Genomic DNA, 15,418 nt, shown 5'->3' with positions numbered 1-15,418 from the left:
TTCCCAACCTCAGGTTTTGGTTACTGTGGAACTTGGGTCCATGGAACATGCTCAGAGAAAGGTGATGGGATCTGAGGGGGGACCTGGCCTAGGCTTCAGGCCTCCATGGAATCTTGGCCCTGCTCCTGTTTTCCAGCTAGACTTTCCAGCAAAGTATGTATCTCACAGAAAAGCTTTGTGGACTTTATAGGGTCCCTCCCTTTCCTGCCAGTCCCGATTCCCTTGCCATGAAAGAACTTCTTTGTTCTCCCTCAGGCCACATGCCTCGTTCCCCTGGTCTACTTGCTGCTCCCATCATCCTTGGGTCCTTTTACAGAAGGCTTTGGAACCTAATTTATGTTGAGTTCCCTACCCCGCAACTCCAAGAGTTGACTAGTATTAATCAGGCCTTTAGTAGTGTTTTATTTTTATTTTTTAAAGTTCGCCCATTTATTTTGAGAGCCCCTGTGAGAGCAGGAGAGGGGCAGACAGAGAGGGACAGAGAGAGAATCCCAAGCTGGCTCCATGCCACCAGCACAGGTCCAACATGGGGCTTGAACCCAGGAACCATGAGGTCATGACCTGATCTGAAACCAAAGGTCAGGCCCAACTGCCTGAACCACCCAGGTGCTCTTTTTGTTCTGCTTTTTTAAAAAAAGTAATCACCCCACATGGGGCTCAAACTCACGACCCCAAGATTAATATCAGGTCTTCCAACTGAGGCAGCCAGGCATCCCTGGCCTTCTGTGTTTCTTTTTTTTTTTTTCAATTTTTTTTTTCAACGCTTTTTATTTATTTTTTTTTGGGACAGAGAGAGACAGAGCATGAACGGGGGAGGGGCAGAGAGAGAGGGAGACACAGAATCGGAAACAGGCTCCAGGCTCTGAGCCATCAGCCCAGAGCCTGACGTGGGGCTCGAACTCACGGACCGCGAGATCGTGACCTGGCTGAAGTCGGACGCTTAACCGACTGCGCCACCCAGGCGCCCCTGGCCTTCTGTGTTTCTAATTAAGCTGAAGACTCCCAGTCTAGCCTCTCTGATCCAACTGCCATCCAGACAGTTCCTAGAGCAGGTACCCAGAAATAGCAAGTCAGGATGTCAAGACCCTTAGCTTAGCATTGGGGTCAATTGTAAAAGTCAGCCAATGACCCAAGTGTTTTTTTCTTTCCTTTTCAATTGGCTGATGTCTGGGAGCCAACAATGGGTGAGGTTGGGGGTGGCTGTCATTCAACGTTACTCGGTTTTAGCCACATCTCATTCATGCTAGTGTGCTGAGATGAGTGGATGCTTTGGAAGGGTAGAAATATGGGCTAAGTCTGGAACCACCGATAAAGACAAAACAAAGTTTGAGTTTCTTAACTTGTTTTTTCTGCCCTTCCTTCAGCTCCTCCAAAAAATAATCCAGAGAAACAAATGTGAGAAATTTGTTTCTATACTACCACCAGAGAGAGGTGTGAACTGAACTGCTCAAGATGGGGTTGTAAGCTCTTCTGTTTCAGCGCTCCAAGACAGGGCTCTGAGCTGTCCTCTCAAATTCCTATTGGGTTGAGCCTCACATCTAAACACTCCTCTTGATTAGTGTGTAATTGCTGAAGTCAGAATTTTAAAAGGATAATAATACTCATTAACTGAGCTCAGTGTCACATGTTTACTGCATTTCTTGTTAAGCACCATTCAGAGCTATAATTAACATCCCTACTGCTATGGACAAGAAGAAAACAAATGAACAGCTTCCCTCACTTGTAGCTACTCTTTTCTTAACTGGTGGCAGCTTGAACAGAGGACTAGAAATAATAAGACTCCGGGGTCAAGGCCATTGCCCATTGCGGAGAACACTGTGCTGGGTACCATGGCCTGAGGTGTGGCGGTTTGGGCCCTGTAATGTATTGCTTATGTGAGAAACATCCTTCATTTTTACCACCACCACCCTCTCTGCTCCTCTAGGCTCTTTTGCTAAAAACACAAAATTATTGTCCCAACCTCCATGCTTCAATTTCTACCAAACAATCTTTCTTCCCCCCTGGGAAAGAGGAGTTTTCTATCACTGATTAGAGATACTGTTGCTATTCCTTGAAGGGGGATATGCTACTCCCAAGTTCTGACCAACCACTCAGGGTAAGTGGACCAAAAGGGGAGGGTATGGGTTCTGTTTTAGTTCTACTGCAGCTGCTTGTGACCGTGACTTTGAACAAGTCTTTTCCCCTCTTTAGTTTTTTCACCTTCTACAATGAGGAGTTCAGATTAGACATTAGATGATTTCCTGGGTCCTTAACATCCACAACTACTCTAGTGCAGGAAGTCTAAAAAATAGGAAGCAATCCCTCCCCTCAAGCAGTTTGTCTTCAAAACAGGTAAATATTATAGCAGGGCTTGTAAAATTTCATTACGTGTCTTATTTTCCTAATGGCTTCTGATAAAACATTGAAAATTGTGGGTTGGATAGTGTCTCCCCAAAATTGAAATCTATCCGGAGCTTCAGAATGTGACCTTATTTGGAAATAGGGTCTTTTCAGATAAAAATAAGGTAAGGATCAAGATGAGATCATACCAGGTTAGGGTAGGCCCTGCAGTGAGGAGTTTCCTATGTAAGAGAGAAAAGGACATACAGGGACACACAAGACAACATGAAGAGAGACAGATTGGAGTGATGTATCTTTAAGCAAAGGAATTCCAGGAGCCACCAGAAGCTGGAAGAGGCAAGGAAAGATTCTCTCCTAGAGCCTTGGGAAGGAGCATGGCCATGCTGACACCCTGATTTTGGACTTCTGGCCTCCAAAACTGTAAGGGAATGGATTTCTATTGTTTTAACACCACCAAATTTGTGGGAATTTGTTTTGGCAGCCCTAGCAAACTAATACAGGAATATTCTGAGGAATTTTCAGATACCAATTTTTATAAAATCACATGATACGTAAGAAAAAAAATTTTTTGTGATAATACAAAGATGAATGGTATTCACATAATAGTGCTGAGATGTGCAAAAGCAAAAATTAAAACCCAGAACCACACTTGAGTTGATTCTGCCTGACTCTGTCCATTCCAGGACCAAGGCAGTAATCCCCAAACTGCTCACCTCTGGTTGCTTTTTCCTACCTATCTCAAAATGAATATTTTTTAAAAATTTTTTTAATGTTTATTTTTATTTTTGAGAGAGAGAGAGAGAGAGAAATAGAGTGTAAGCAGGGGAGGAGCAGAGAGAGTGGGAGACAAAGAATCTGAAGCAGGCTCCAGGCTCTAAGCTGTCAGCACAGAGCCCAACGTGGGGCTCAAACCCACAAACTGGGATCATGACCTCAGCTAAAGTCAGATGCTTAACCGACTGAGCCACCCAGATGCCCCTGAACATTTTAACTTTTATTCAAGGTCATCTTTTCACAGTGCAGATTGTCTTAGGATGCCTTCCTATCCTGAATGTATTGGCCAATAACACGTACAGCTATCTGCAGTCCTCCTTGACAGCAGGAGATAATAGGAGATCTAGCTAAAGCCTGTGATAAACTTGCTCTACTATAGAATCTGCCTTGTGCCTGCCTGTGCAGACCTGAGTTACTAGCCAGGGTGTAAGGAAAGATCAAGGATGCATGAGTCAAGGATAGAGAATGCATGAGTCATTAGGTAAAGTTACCATTGACTATATTGTTTTTAGGCTACTAGTTAATCTATCTGGTGGCTGTGGACTTTATTAGGAAACCTTAACCTATCCAAATGAATTTATTGTGTTGAAAAATTGATTATATCCATTGACCCAGCAGTTTCACTTTTGAGAATTTTAGGAAATGTTCTAGGCAAACATGCAAAGATAGATGTATAAGGATGGTTTGTCATAGCATTGATTATTAAAAAAAAAAAAAAAAAAAAACTTGGAAGTATCCTAAGTATTAGTAAGGAAATGCTAAATGAAAATTTAAAATATTTCCAAGTCGGGGTACCTGGGTGGCTCAGCTGGTAGCATCTGACTTCGGCTCAGGTCATGATTTTGTGGTTCATGGGTTCAAACCCCATGTCAGGCTCTGCACTAACAGTGTGGACTCTGCTTGGGATTCTCTCTCTCTCCCTCTTTCTCTGCCCCTCCCCTACTTGTGCTTTCTCTCTCTCAAAATAAATAAATGAACTTAAAATATTTGCAGGTCAATCTCATCACAAAAAGAGAGACCACCAGATATTATGTGCCTCCTGATGGGTTGCAATAGGAAGTTTCGCTTTTTGTAGGTTTTTTAATGTTTTTTCTTTTTAATTTATTTTTGAGAGAGAGAGAAACAGAGTATGAGTGAGGGAGGGTCAGAGAGAGAGGGAGACACAGAATCTGAAGCAGGCTCCAGGCTCTGAGCTGTCAGCACAGAACCTGATGCAGGGATCGAACTCATGAACCACAAGATCATGACCTGAGCCAAAGATGGATGCTTAACTGATTGAGCCACGGAGGTGCCCCTGTTTTTTGTTTTTAAGATTTTATTTTTTAAGTAGTCTCTACACCCAATATCAGGCTTCAACCTACAACCCTGAGATCAAGAGTCACATGCTCAGGGTGCCTGGGTGGCTCAGTCAATTGAGTGTCTCATTTCAGCTCAGGTCATGATCTCGCATTTCTGGAGTTCGAGCCCTTTGTCAGGCCATCTGCTGTCAGCACAGAACTGACTTAGGATCCTCTGTCTCCCTCTCTCCTGCCCCTCCCCCACTTGCGCATGGGCTCACACACTCTCTCTCTCTCTCTCAAAAAATAGACAAACATTAAAAAAAAAAAAAAAGGCACATGCTCCACCAACTGAGCCAGCCAGGTGCTCCTGCAATAGGAAGTTAACAGCATTACCTAAGAAGTGTTCTTGCCAGAAAATCAAACTTGATCTGAACAAGCACAGATCTATCTATCAGCTCTCAGAAAATACAGTGACTGGAGGAATATATTAATGGTATAATGGGGATGCAAACAATCAAATTCAGGATGTAGAGGAAATGACCTGTTTTTTTCCCAAGAAACAAGTAGCAAGAAGGACAACTGTAACAGATTAAGGGAGACTTGAGTCATATATATCAAGCAAATGTAATGCATACATGGTGTTTACATCCTGATTCAAAACAATGCAAAACAATGCTACGGTAAAAAGAAAATTAACACTGACTAGATATTAGGTAATAATAATGGTTGTTGGCAATCTGGCTGGCTCATAGGTAGAGCATGTGACTCTTGATCTCAGGTTTGTGAGTTCGAGCCCCATGTTGGGTATAGATATTACTTTAAAAAAATTTTTTAAATAATGATTGTTAATTTTTCTAGGTATAATAATGATATTGTGGTTATGTTTTAATTTATTTTGTAAATATTTTATTTTTTTAAAGTAATCTCTACACCTAACGTGGTGCTTAAACTCATGACATCAGGATCAAGAGTTGAATGCTCCTCCTACTAAGCCAGCCAGGTTGCCCCATGGTTATGTTTTTTAAAAATCCTTAGCACTTAGAGATATTTATGGATGAAATAACATGAGGTCAAGAATTTGTTTCAGGGGTGCCTGGGGTGATTCAGTTGGTTAAGTATCCCACTCATGATCAGGTCATGATCTCACAGTCATGAGATCGAGCCCTGCATTGGTCTCTGCTGAGAGTGGAGCCTTCTTAAGATTCTCTCTCTCTCTCTCTCTCTCTCTCTCTCTCTCTTTCTCTCTCTCTCTCTCTCTCTCGGGTGCCTGGGTGGCTCAGTTGGTTAAGCTTCTGAGTCTTGGTTTTGGATCCGGTCATGATCTCACAGTTTGTGGGTTCGAGCCCTGCATCAGGTTCCACACTGACAGTTTGGAATCTACTTGGGATTATCTCTCTCTGCCTCTCCCCCATTTGTGCTCTCTCCCTCTGTAAAAAAATAAAATAAATCTATTCAAAAAAAGAAGAATTTGTTTTAAATAATTCAGAAGGTTAAGGGTGCCTGGGTGGGCCAGTCAGTTAAGCGTCAGACTTCGGCTCAGTTCATGATCTCACAGTTCATGGGTTTGAGCCCCGTGTTGGGCTCTCTGCTGTCAGTGCAGAGCCTGCTTCAGATCCTCTGTCCCCCTATTTCTCTGTCCTTCCCCTGTTTGTGCTCTAGTGCACCCTCTAGCTCAAAAATAAATAAACATGTAAGCATGTCAGGTTATTGGGTGGCTGGCTATTATCTGTCACTCTTCCCTACTATCAGTAGGTCTGACTGTTTATCTTGTACATTCTCACATCTGTTCCCATTTGCTGTGTGTGAGAAACTACAGTATAAAGCTTATGGGAGTGAATGGCATTTAAAAAAATAATAATTCAGAAGGTTACATTTTTTTACAGCAATATGTTTATAATTGTTGAAGCTGGTAGATGAGTATATGGGGGCTCCTTATACTAGTGTCTCTAATTTTGTAATGTTAGAAATTTTCCATCATAAAAAAATTTTAATGATATATGCAAGTAAATCTATATGTTCCTTTTTTTTTTTTAATTTGTTTATTTAATTTTTGAGAGCACAAGCAGGGGAGGGATAGAGAGGAAAGACAGAATCCAAAGCAGGATCTGTGCACAGAGCCTGATGGCAGGGCTCACACTCACACACTGTGATTTCATGACCTGAGCTGGGATCAAGAGTCAGATGCTTAACCCACTGAGCCACCCAGGCACCCCATGTGTTCTGACCTAGAATGATTGCTCAGATATATTATTACATAACAAAGTAGTTACAAACCAGCGTATAAAGCAGGATCTGTTATAAAATTCATACATATCTATATTTAGGTATCGGAAAAATCAGTAGAATGTTATCAATAGAATGTCAGTAGCGGGTCTTTTGGCAGCAGAGTTTCAGTGATAACTTGTATTTTCTTATCGTGTCCTTAAAATGCCCCCTCCCAGTTTTGTTACAATATGTGTTGATTGTGAATAAGCATTTATAATAAAGGATAGTGGACAAAGAATATTGATGTCCTTTGCTCAAAAAGACTAAAACAGGGGCACCTGGCTGGCTCAGTTGGTAGAGCATGCAACACTTGATCTCTGGTGTTGAGTTCAAGCTCCAGGTTTGGTGCAAAGAAAGAAACAAAAAACTATGGGGTGCCTGGGTGGCTCATTCAGTTAAGTGTTCCACTCTTGATTTCAGTTCAGGTCATGATCTCACAGTTCGTGGGTTTGAGCCCCGTGTCAGGCTCTCCTCTGGCAGTGTTGAGCCTGCTTGGGATTCTGTCTCCCTCTCTCTCTGCCCCTCCCCTCCTTGCTCTTTCTCTCTCAAAATAAATAAACACTTAAAAATTAATTTATTACTTAACATTATTGAAACCTTCAAAACAGGGTCAATAAATTCAAGAAGGAGACTATGATTAACTCAGTTTATAATTCAGCAACATTTGCTGGTCAAAACTGTAATGATATATATGGAGAGTGGAATGAATTTCTCTCTCTCAAAATAAACAAATGAATATTAAAAAAAAAAAAAAAAAACTTGGGGCGCCTGGGTGGCTCAGTCGGTTAAGTGTCCGACTTCAGCTCAGGTCATGATCTTGTGGTTCACGAGTTCGAGCCCCGCGTCGGGCTCTGTGCTGACAGCTCAGAGCCTGAAGCCTGCTTCCGATTCTGTGTCTCCCTCTGTCTCTGACCCTCCCCCCATTCATGTTCTGTCTCTCTCTGTCTCAAAAATAAACGTTAAAAAAAAAAATTAAAAAAAAAACCAAAAAACTAAAACATTCCTCATTTCCCTTTCCTTTGGCATGAACGTTCTGTTTAGGGCAGTTAGCTCATTCATCCTCTCAACTTTCCTTTTCAAAACTGTTCTCAATCAAACAAGAAACTACTCACAACAAACTCCAGTTAAAATAATCTTCTCAAAAGTCTTCCATGATCACATCTCTCCACAGGGAGCCTGGCTTTTTGGGGTCTTTCCAAGCACAGACAAATACAGGATTGTCCTGAGAGACCAGAAACTTCTGGGGAGACTGGGTAAATTCCCTTGGGCCAATGAATCCATCATACATCCAGTAGGGGGAGCCAGACCTTAGTTCCCAAACTCTTGGAGGTATCATTCCTGCATGAACTCAACATGGAGTGTGAGCAAAGATACACACAATACACATTTTTGGAGGCAGGCAGAGCTGTAATATCAGTCTTGAAGGAAGATTTTTTTTGTTTGCTTTGGGTTTTTGTTTTGTTTTGGGTTTGTTTGTTTTGCTATAATGAACTTTTCAGAGTAGCGATCCTTGAACCAAGTTCCCCTTTACATTTATGAACAGATACGATTTACAAAAAGATGCACACATAACTTCTCAAAAGTATGTGTGTATGTGTGCATGCCTATGTGGCTTAAAGTTAGGCAGGAGGCAGCTTGGAGAAAGAGCGCTGGATCTGAGGTTGAAGTTAAATCCTTTCTCTAATGATTAACTGGCTCTTTGGCTGTAAGCTATTTGAATCTCTGGGCTGATTGTGAACTTCAGCGATAAGGGATGTGAAGGCTCTTTGAAATAGAGCACAACTATAAAGCATTCTCAGGGCTCCGAACAGCCTGAGCCATCTATTGAGATTTCACAGTCCCAGGGACATGGCAGATCTCCCTTACTTAAACTCAGTCCAAATAATCTTGACTATAGGGCAGCCAGGAGCATGAGGACTAGCTGGTGTTTACTTTGACAAAAAGCTGCAAGTCTTCAAGCATCTAGCCAGTCTTTTACCTAAACAGGAACCATGAGCCTTTTTATCCCTCCTGGTTGCAACCTCCCCTTTTAGCCACAGACAGATGAGGGGCTTAGCTAGGCTGACCACACGGGAGTAAGAATCCATGTGTGACCCTTCCCCCAAGACACTGGGGACCTAAGCAACCCTGGAGAGAGCTGAAATCTGGGCTCCCTGAGACACGGAGAGGCAGCTTCTCAGATAACACTAAGAACTCTGCTAGAGACTGAGCTGGTAGAATTGGAGAAAGGCCTCAGGGAAAGAGGCATTGGTACTCATACTTCCCCTACTCCAACTTTTGCCCCTGCTGATCAGGGTTACGGGATGACGAACATCAGCTTTGCCCCATTAGCAAGGCTTCAGCAGCTACAGATCCAGGTTGGGTCCACCTGTGTTTAGTGTCAGGTGCTGATTTGTGTTTTCCCTGAGTTCTTGCCCTATCCCAGGTCTCTGCACCTTCTATAGCTAGCTGTGGCTCCATTTGGGGACAGTGGTTTTCTGCAGGGGTTATTCCTCAGCAGGTCATGTTCAGGCCTGCAGGAACTGGTTTAACTTGCTTCTGAGAGTCTTGACTCCACCCCAGACTCCTTTGGCTTCAGGGTAGGGAGTTGGAGGGGTGGGGGAGGAGAAGACAAGATACAACCAAAGGGAACAATGAAGTCAGGAAATCCCTGAAGAAGTAACTTTACTCTGAGGGAGGAGAGGGTCCCGCAGGCTTCCCTGAGGTTCCACCAACCTATCTTTTCACAGGTCACAGGAGACTCCAGCCTTTCCTATAGTTAGCGTCACTCCTGGTTCTCCAGGATGTTGTGCTCTTAGAGAAGTCTTCCCTGCCCATCACCACTGCACAGCTCTCCAGGAGCAGTCATCTAATGGACAGGACTCACCCTCTGTAAAACTAGACTCACGTTCAAGGTCAGGACCTGACCTGTTATCCGAATGAACCTCCACCAGGTCTGTGTGGAGTCAGCCCCTGGAAGCTTACATCCACCTATCCAGTCTTCTGCTTCCATCAGTATGACAGGTCAGTGCCCTAACTTGCAGCTTTCTTGTCTCTTATGTTCCTGGTGATTTGCTGTGTTGTATACCTCAAGGCCAAATTAGGAGGGCATAAACAAGCATTGTCTGAAATTCTAGTAAATAAAATGTTGATAGGTGTGTTTTCCTTGTCCCTGGCTTCTGATTATGTTTAGCCAATGGAGATTAGGAGGATGAAGAAGGCTATGAGAGTGTTTATGCCCCAGCACATACTCCACCTTCTGAAAAGCGAGTCCCTATAAACCCATCCGGTATCCCTTTCCATATACTCTCTGCTCCCTGCCCGTTGTCCCCTCAAATCCAGTAGTGATTATGTTTCCCCACGGTCACTAGCCCTGGGGTACAGCACCATCTCTTGTTGCCTTTCCTTTAAACTCTCTTCAGAAAACAAAACAAAAACCCCTCTCCTCGGTTACCCGTTTCTTGCTGGGACCCTGAAAGATAGGACAGATATCACAAAGATAGATGAATCACCACCTAACCTGTCACTTGTCTGTGGGAACTTAACAAGTAACTCAAACTTTCTGAGCTTCGGTTTCCTCATATGTAAAATACTACAGGGAAAGGAAAGGTACTCAGGTCACTTTCAGCTCTCAGAATCTTTGGTTCTAAGGTGATAAGTGTAGCTACAAAATTCAACCGGGAAAACATGAGTCAGAATGGAAAAATATGTAGAATTATTGCATTGGGCATCTGGGTGCAGGGGTTAGGGGTTACCGCAGAGTTAAAAGTTGGTAGGAAAAAAGTCAAGAAATGGGTCCATCTATGCCGCCTGTAATTTTTAAGCTTAGTCCTTTCCAAGAAATTCTCTAGAGTTGTGGTAGGAATCAGCTTTTATTTTATCTTTAGCTCTGTATTTGTCTTCTCTTATTAGAAAATGTAGGAAAAATGGGGCACCTGGCTGGCTCTTGATCTCAGGGTCATGAGTTCAAGCCCCACATTGGGTGTGGAGCCTACTTAATATAAAGTAGCAAGAATATCGTTCTCCTTTGTTTTTTCTCAATCTATTTCTTTTAATCTCTTTCTATGTATCTAGTCTCTCTGTACTTGTTTCCTTTTAATTTCTCTGTTTCTCTCCATTAAGACAAAGAAAAGGGAAAAAAAAAGGGACATTTTCCTCAGTGGGGGGAATCAGGAAGTTCCTGAACAAAGGCACCTAGCAGGCACACAAATGAGGCAGCCAGAACTGACCTGCCCCTGGAACTGCCACTTAGAGGGAAAGAGTCCCAGATGCTGGAAACTTTGGGCGCTGGCGTTTTCCCAGGTCAGACCAAGGCTGACCACTAGTTTTAACTCTATACTTTGGACTGAATTTATTTTGAACAGAATTCACCTGGCTATCTCTATCACCACTCAGGTGCCTTGTGCGTGTGATTTCAAAAAAAGTGCTTAAGTACCAGAAAGGGAGGCTGAGATTTCTTTTTGACTGGAGTCATAGCTCTGTGGAGTAGGCATTAATTATTATCACTTCACTTTACAGATGAGGAAACTGAGGCTCATTGGGCAAAGAAACTTGCCTGCACTGGAGTCTGTGTTCTCCATTACTTCGCTTTACTACCTTCAGGTTTATATTGTAACTTAATGTAACTTGATGTATCCTGTAGCTTGAAACAGGTATGGTGGGAGTATTTGTATAACAGAAATTAGCAAATGCTAGACAAATCAGGGCTTGTTTTGTTGATTGTTAAGGCTTAAAGTGATGCAGAAACGCCTGGGTGGCTTGGTTGGTTAAGAGTCCGACTTCAGCTCAGGTCATGATCTCATGGATTGTGAGATCAAGCCCTGCATCAGGCTCTGTGCTGACAACTCAGAGCCTGGAGACTGCTTTGGATTCTGTGTCTCCCTCTCTCTATGCCCCTCCCCTGCTCATGCTCTTTCTCTCTCTCTCTCTCTCTCTCTCTCTCTCTCTCTCTCTCTCTCTCTTTCTCTGTCAAAAATAAATAAACATTAAGAAATTTAATTTTAAGAAAGTGATGCAGATGCAAAGGCACAGGGAGATGCAGAAACCCCATGAGAGAGACGGGAGGATCATCCCCCAAAATAGTCTTGGATCTCAATAACTTCCAGATGGGTGGCATTCCCACTCATGTGTAACCTTTTAAAGTAAACTCCTTTTAGAGTACCTGGCTGGCTCAACTGGAAGAACATACATCTTGGTGTTGTGAGTTTGAGCCCCAGATTGGGTATAGAGATTCTTTAAAAAAAAAATTTTGGGGGCGCCTGGGTGACTCAGTCGGTTAAGCGTCTGACTTCAGCTCAGGTCACGATCTCGCGGTCCGTGAGTTCGAGCCCCGTGTCGGGCTCTGGGCTGATGGCTCGGAGCCTGGAGCCTGCTTCCGATTCTGTGTCTCCCTCTCTCTCTGCCCCTCCCCCGTTCATGCTCTGTCTCTCTCTGTCTCAAAAATAAATAAACGTAAAAAAAATAAATAAATAAATAAAAAATTAAAAAAAAAATTTTTTTAATCTTTATTTTTGAGAAAGAGAGTCAGAGTGCGAGTAGGGAAGAAGCAGAAAGAGAAAGAGAGAGAGAGAGAGAGAGAGAGAGAGAGAGAGAGAGAGAATCTGAAACAGGCTCCAGGCTCTGAGCTATTAGCACTGAGCCTGACATGGGGCTTGAACCCACAAACCACAAGATCATGACCTGAGCTGAAGTGGTATGCTTGACTGACTGAGCCACCCAGGCATCCCTGGGTGTAGAGATTAATTAATTAATTATTATTAAGAGACAAGAGAGAGAGCAGGAGCAGGGGGAGGGACAGAGATAGGGGGAGACACAGAATCCGAAGCAGGCTCTAGGCTCCGAGCTGCCAGCACAGAGCCCAAAGCAGGGCTCAACCCACAAACCACAAGATCATGACCCAAACCAAAGTCAGACGCTCAACCAACTGAGCCACCCAGGTGCCCCAAGATTTTTTTTTTTTTTTAAAAAGCAAGTAGGGGGTGCCTGGCTGGCTCAATCCATTAAGCATCTGACTTCAGTTCAGGTCATGATCTCTGGAGCCCACTTTGAATTGTGTGTCTCCCTCTCTCTCTGCCCCTCCCCTGCTTGAGCATGCGCTTTCTCTCTCTCTCTCTCAAAAATAAATAAGCATTTAAAAAAACACACAAAAAATAAACTTAAAAAAAAATAGGGGCGCTTCAGTGGCTCAGTCGGTTAAGCATCTGACTCTAGATTTTGGCTCAGGTCATCATCTCATGGTTCGTGGGATAGACCCCTGGGTCAGGCTCTATGCTGACATTGTGGAGCCCTGCCTGGGATTCTTTCTCTCCCCCTCCCCCTCTCCTGTGCTTGTCCTCTCTCTTTCTCTCAAAATAAATAAATAAATATTTAAAAATAACAAAAATAAAATAACCCTTTTTTTAAGGCTTCCTGATATCAATAAATGATCATTTCCCAGTGCAGTGTGTGTGTTTAGATATAACTTATGTAGCAGCACCTGAGTGGCTCAGTTGGCTGAGCATCTGACGACTTTGGTTCGGGTCATGATCTCACAGCTCATGAGTTGAAGCCCCGCATCGGGCTCTGTGCTGACAGCTCAGAGCCTGGAGCCTGCCTCAGATTCTGAGATTCCCTCTCTCTGCCCTTCCCCAACTCGTGCCATGTCTCTGTCTCTCAAAAATAAATAAACATTAAAAAAAATTTTGATATAAGTTATGCAAAATAAAATGCAGAACTATTAAATATTCAGTTCATTGCATTTTAACTGTGTATACACCAGGCATCCACCTTCCAATATAAGGCACAGAACATTTCATTGACCCCAGAAAGTTCATCCAAGCCTTTAACCAGTAAATTTCCATCATGGTTACCAACCTGCCCTCCCCCAACAACCACTTTCTGATTTCTTTCTTTTTCTTTCTTTCTTTCTTTCTTTCTTTCTTTCTTTCTTTCTTTCTTTCTTTCTTTCTTTCTTTGTTTCTTTCTAGAGACAGAGAGAGAGAGGCAGAGAGAGAGGGAGACACAGAATCCAAAGCAGGCTTCAGGCTCTGAGCTGTCAGTACAGAGCCCCATGAGGTCTCCAACTCACAAACTGCAAGATCATGACCTGAGCCAAAGTCAGGCACTTAACGGACTGAGCCATCCAGGCTCCCCTCTGATTTCTTTGAAGTCAACAGTGTTTCAGTCTTCCAGTTGCTCAGGCCAAAAGCCCTGGAGTCATCCTTGACTCATCTTTTGCTCTGACATCTGACATCCAACCCATCAGCATTTCATGTTAGGTAGATTTCAAAATATATCTAAAATCTAACTGCTTATACACACACACACACACACACACACACACATATATACACATACAACAAAATACAATAAAATAAAATCTACCTGCTTCTCATCAACTCCACTGCTGTCTCCATCTTCCAAGCCACATCATCTCTCACCTGACTGGTCTCTAGCTTCCTCACATTCCCATGTTCTCCCCCTACCGTCTATTCACACAGCTGCCTGAGTGATCTTTTAAAAATGTAAATGGTACGCCTGTGTAAAACTCTTCATTGCTTACTGTCTCTTAGAGTAAAATGGACCTCAAAGTCTCTACTATTTGGCCTACAAGGTCCTCTCCACCTTTTGGATCTCAACCTACTCCTCCTCACTGGCTTACCAGGCTCTAGCTAAGCCACACTCTTTGATGTTCCCCTGAACAAACAAGCACATTCTTACCACACAGCCTTTGTCCTTGCTGGTTCCTCTACCTAAGATGCTCTGCACCTGGCTCACTCATTCAGTTCATTTAGGTTTCTGCTCAATGGTTATCTTATAGAGAACTTCTCAGATTGCCCATGCAAAATAGCATGTTTTCCTCTGACACTCTGACCCCTGACTACTTTATGATTTCTCCCTAGTCCTTAACACCTCACATTATATTTGTTTACTGTCTGTTTCTCCCAGTGGTTGTGCTAGTAAAATGTTTAACAACTAGCTCTCTGAAAAGTATGAATGCATGTATATATATATATGTACAATTTTATTTATAAACTTTACTTTATAAATTTTATTTATAAACTTTATTTTACTTTATTTATAAAGTTGATAAGACACAGTTTGCAAATAATAACAAAATACTCTTTTTTTTTAATGTTTACTTATTCTTGAGAGAGAGGGAGAGAGTTCACACGAGCGAGCATGAGCAGGGGAGGGGCAGTGAAAGAGACACAGAATTCGAAGCAGGCTCCAGGCTCTGAGCTGGCAGCACAGAGCCCGACTGGCACTGGAACCCGCAAACCGTGAAATCATGACCTGAGCGCAAGTTGGACGCCTAACCAACTGAGCCACCCAGGGGCCCCACAAAACATACTCTTTATTGTAAATTCCATATTCTCACTGAATGCTTTTGTTGGTATCTGCCAGACTCTTGTAACCATAGCCAATCTATCTTTGCAACTAATAAGTGTAGCTCCGACATAAATGTGGTTGATATTTTCACTTACAGGGGGAGTCTTTTCCAACACCACCAAGCAATTCCCTAGTTTTCAGGTGCACACAGACTGGGTATCCTACACTTTAACTGAATTTTGACACTATCTACCTGTGTCAGTCCCGCAAGATTGCCCCACTTCAGATGCCAGCTGCAAGGTCCAGGTTGTTACTTCTGCTTTTGACCCACCTGTTGTAAACCAGAGGTTCCCACGACCTCCTCCTTGGGTTCAGTGATCTGCTCAGCTCACAAAGCTCAGGGAAATATTTACGTACATTTATCAGTTTATTATAAAGGATAGGGGCACCTGGGTGGCTCAGTTAAGTGC

Source organism: Lynx canadensis, chromosome D4 (genome assembly GCF_007474595.2).
Source record: "Lynx canadensis isolate LIC74 chromosome D4, mLynCan4.pri.v2, whole genome shotgun sequence".
In the NCBI taxonomy this organism is placed as follows: Eukaryota; Metazoa; Chordata; class Mammalia; order Carnivora; family Felidae; genus Lynx; species Lynx canadensis.
Note: the sequence above shows the minus strand (reverse complement) of the source record.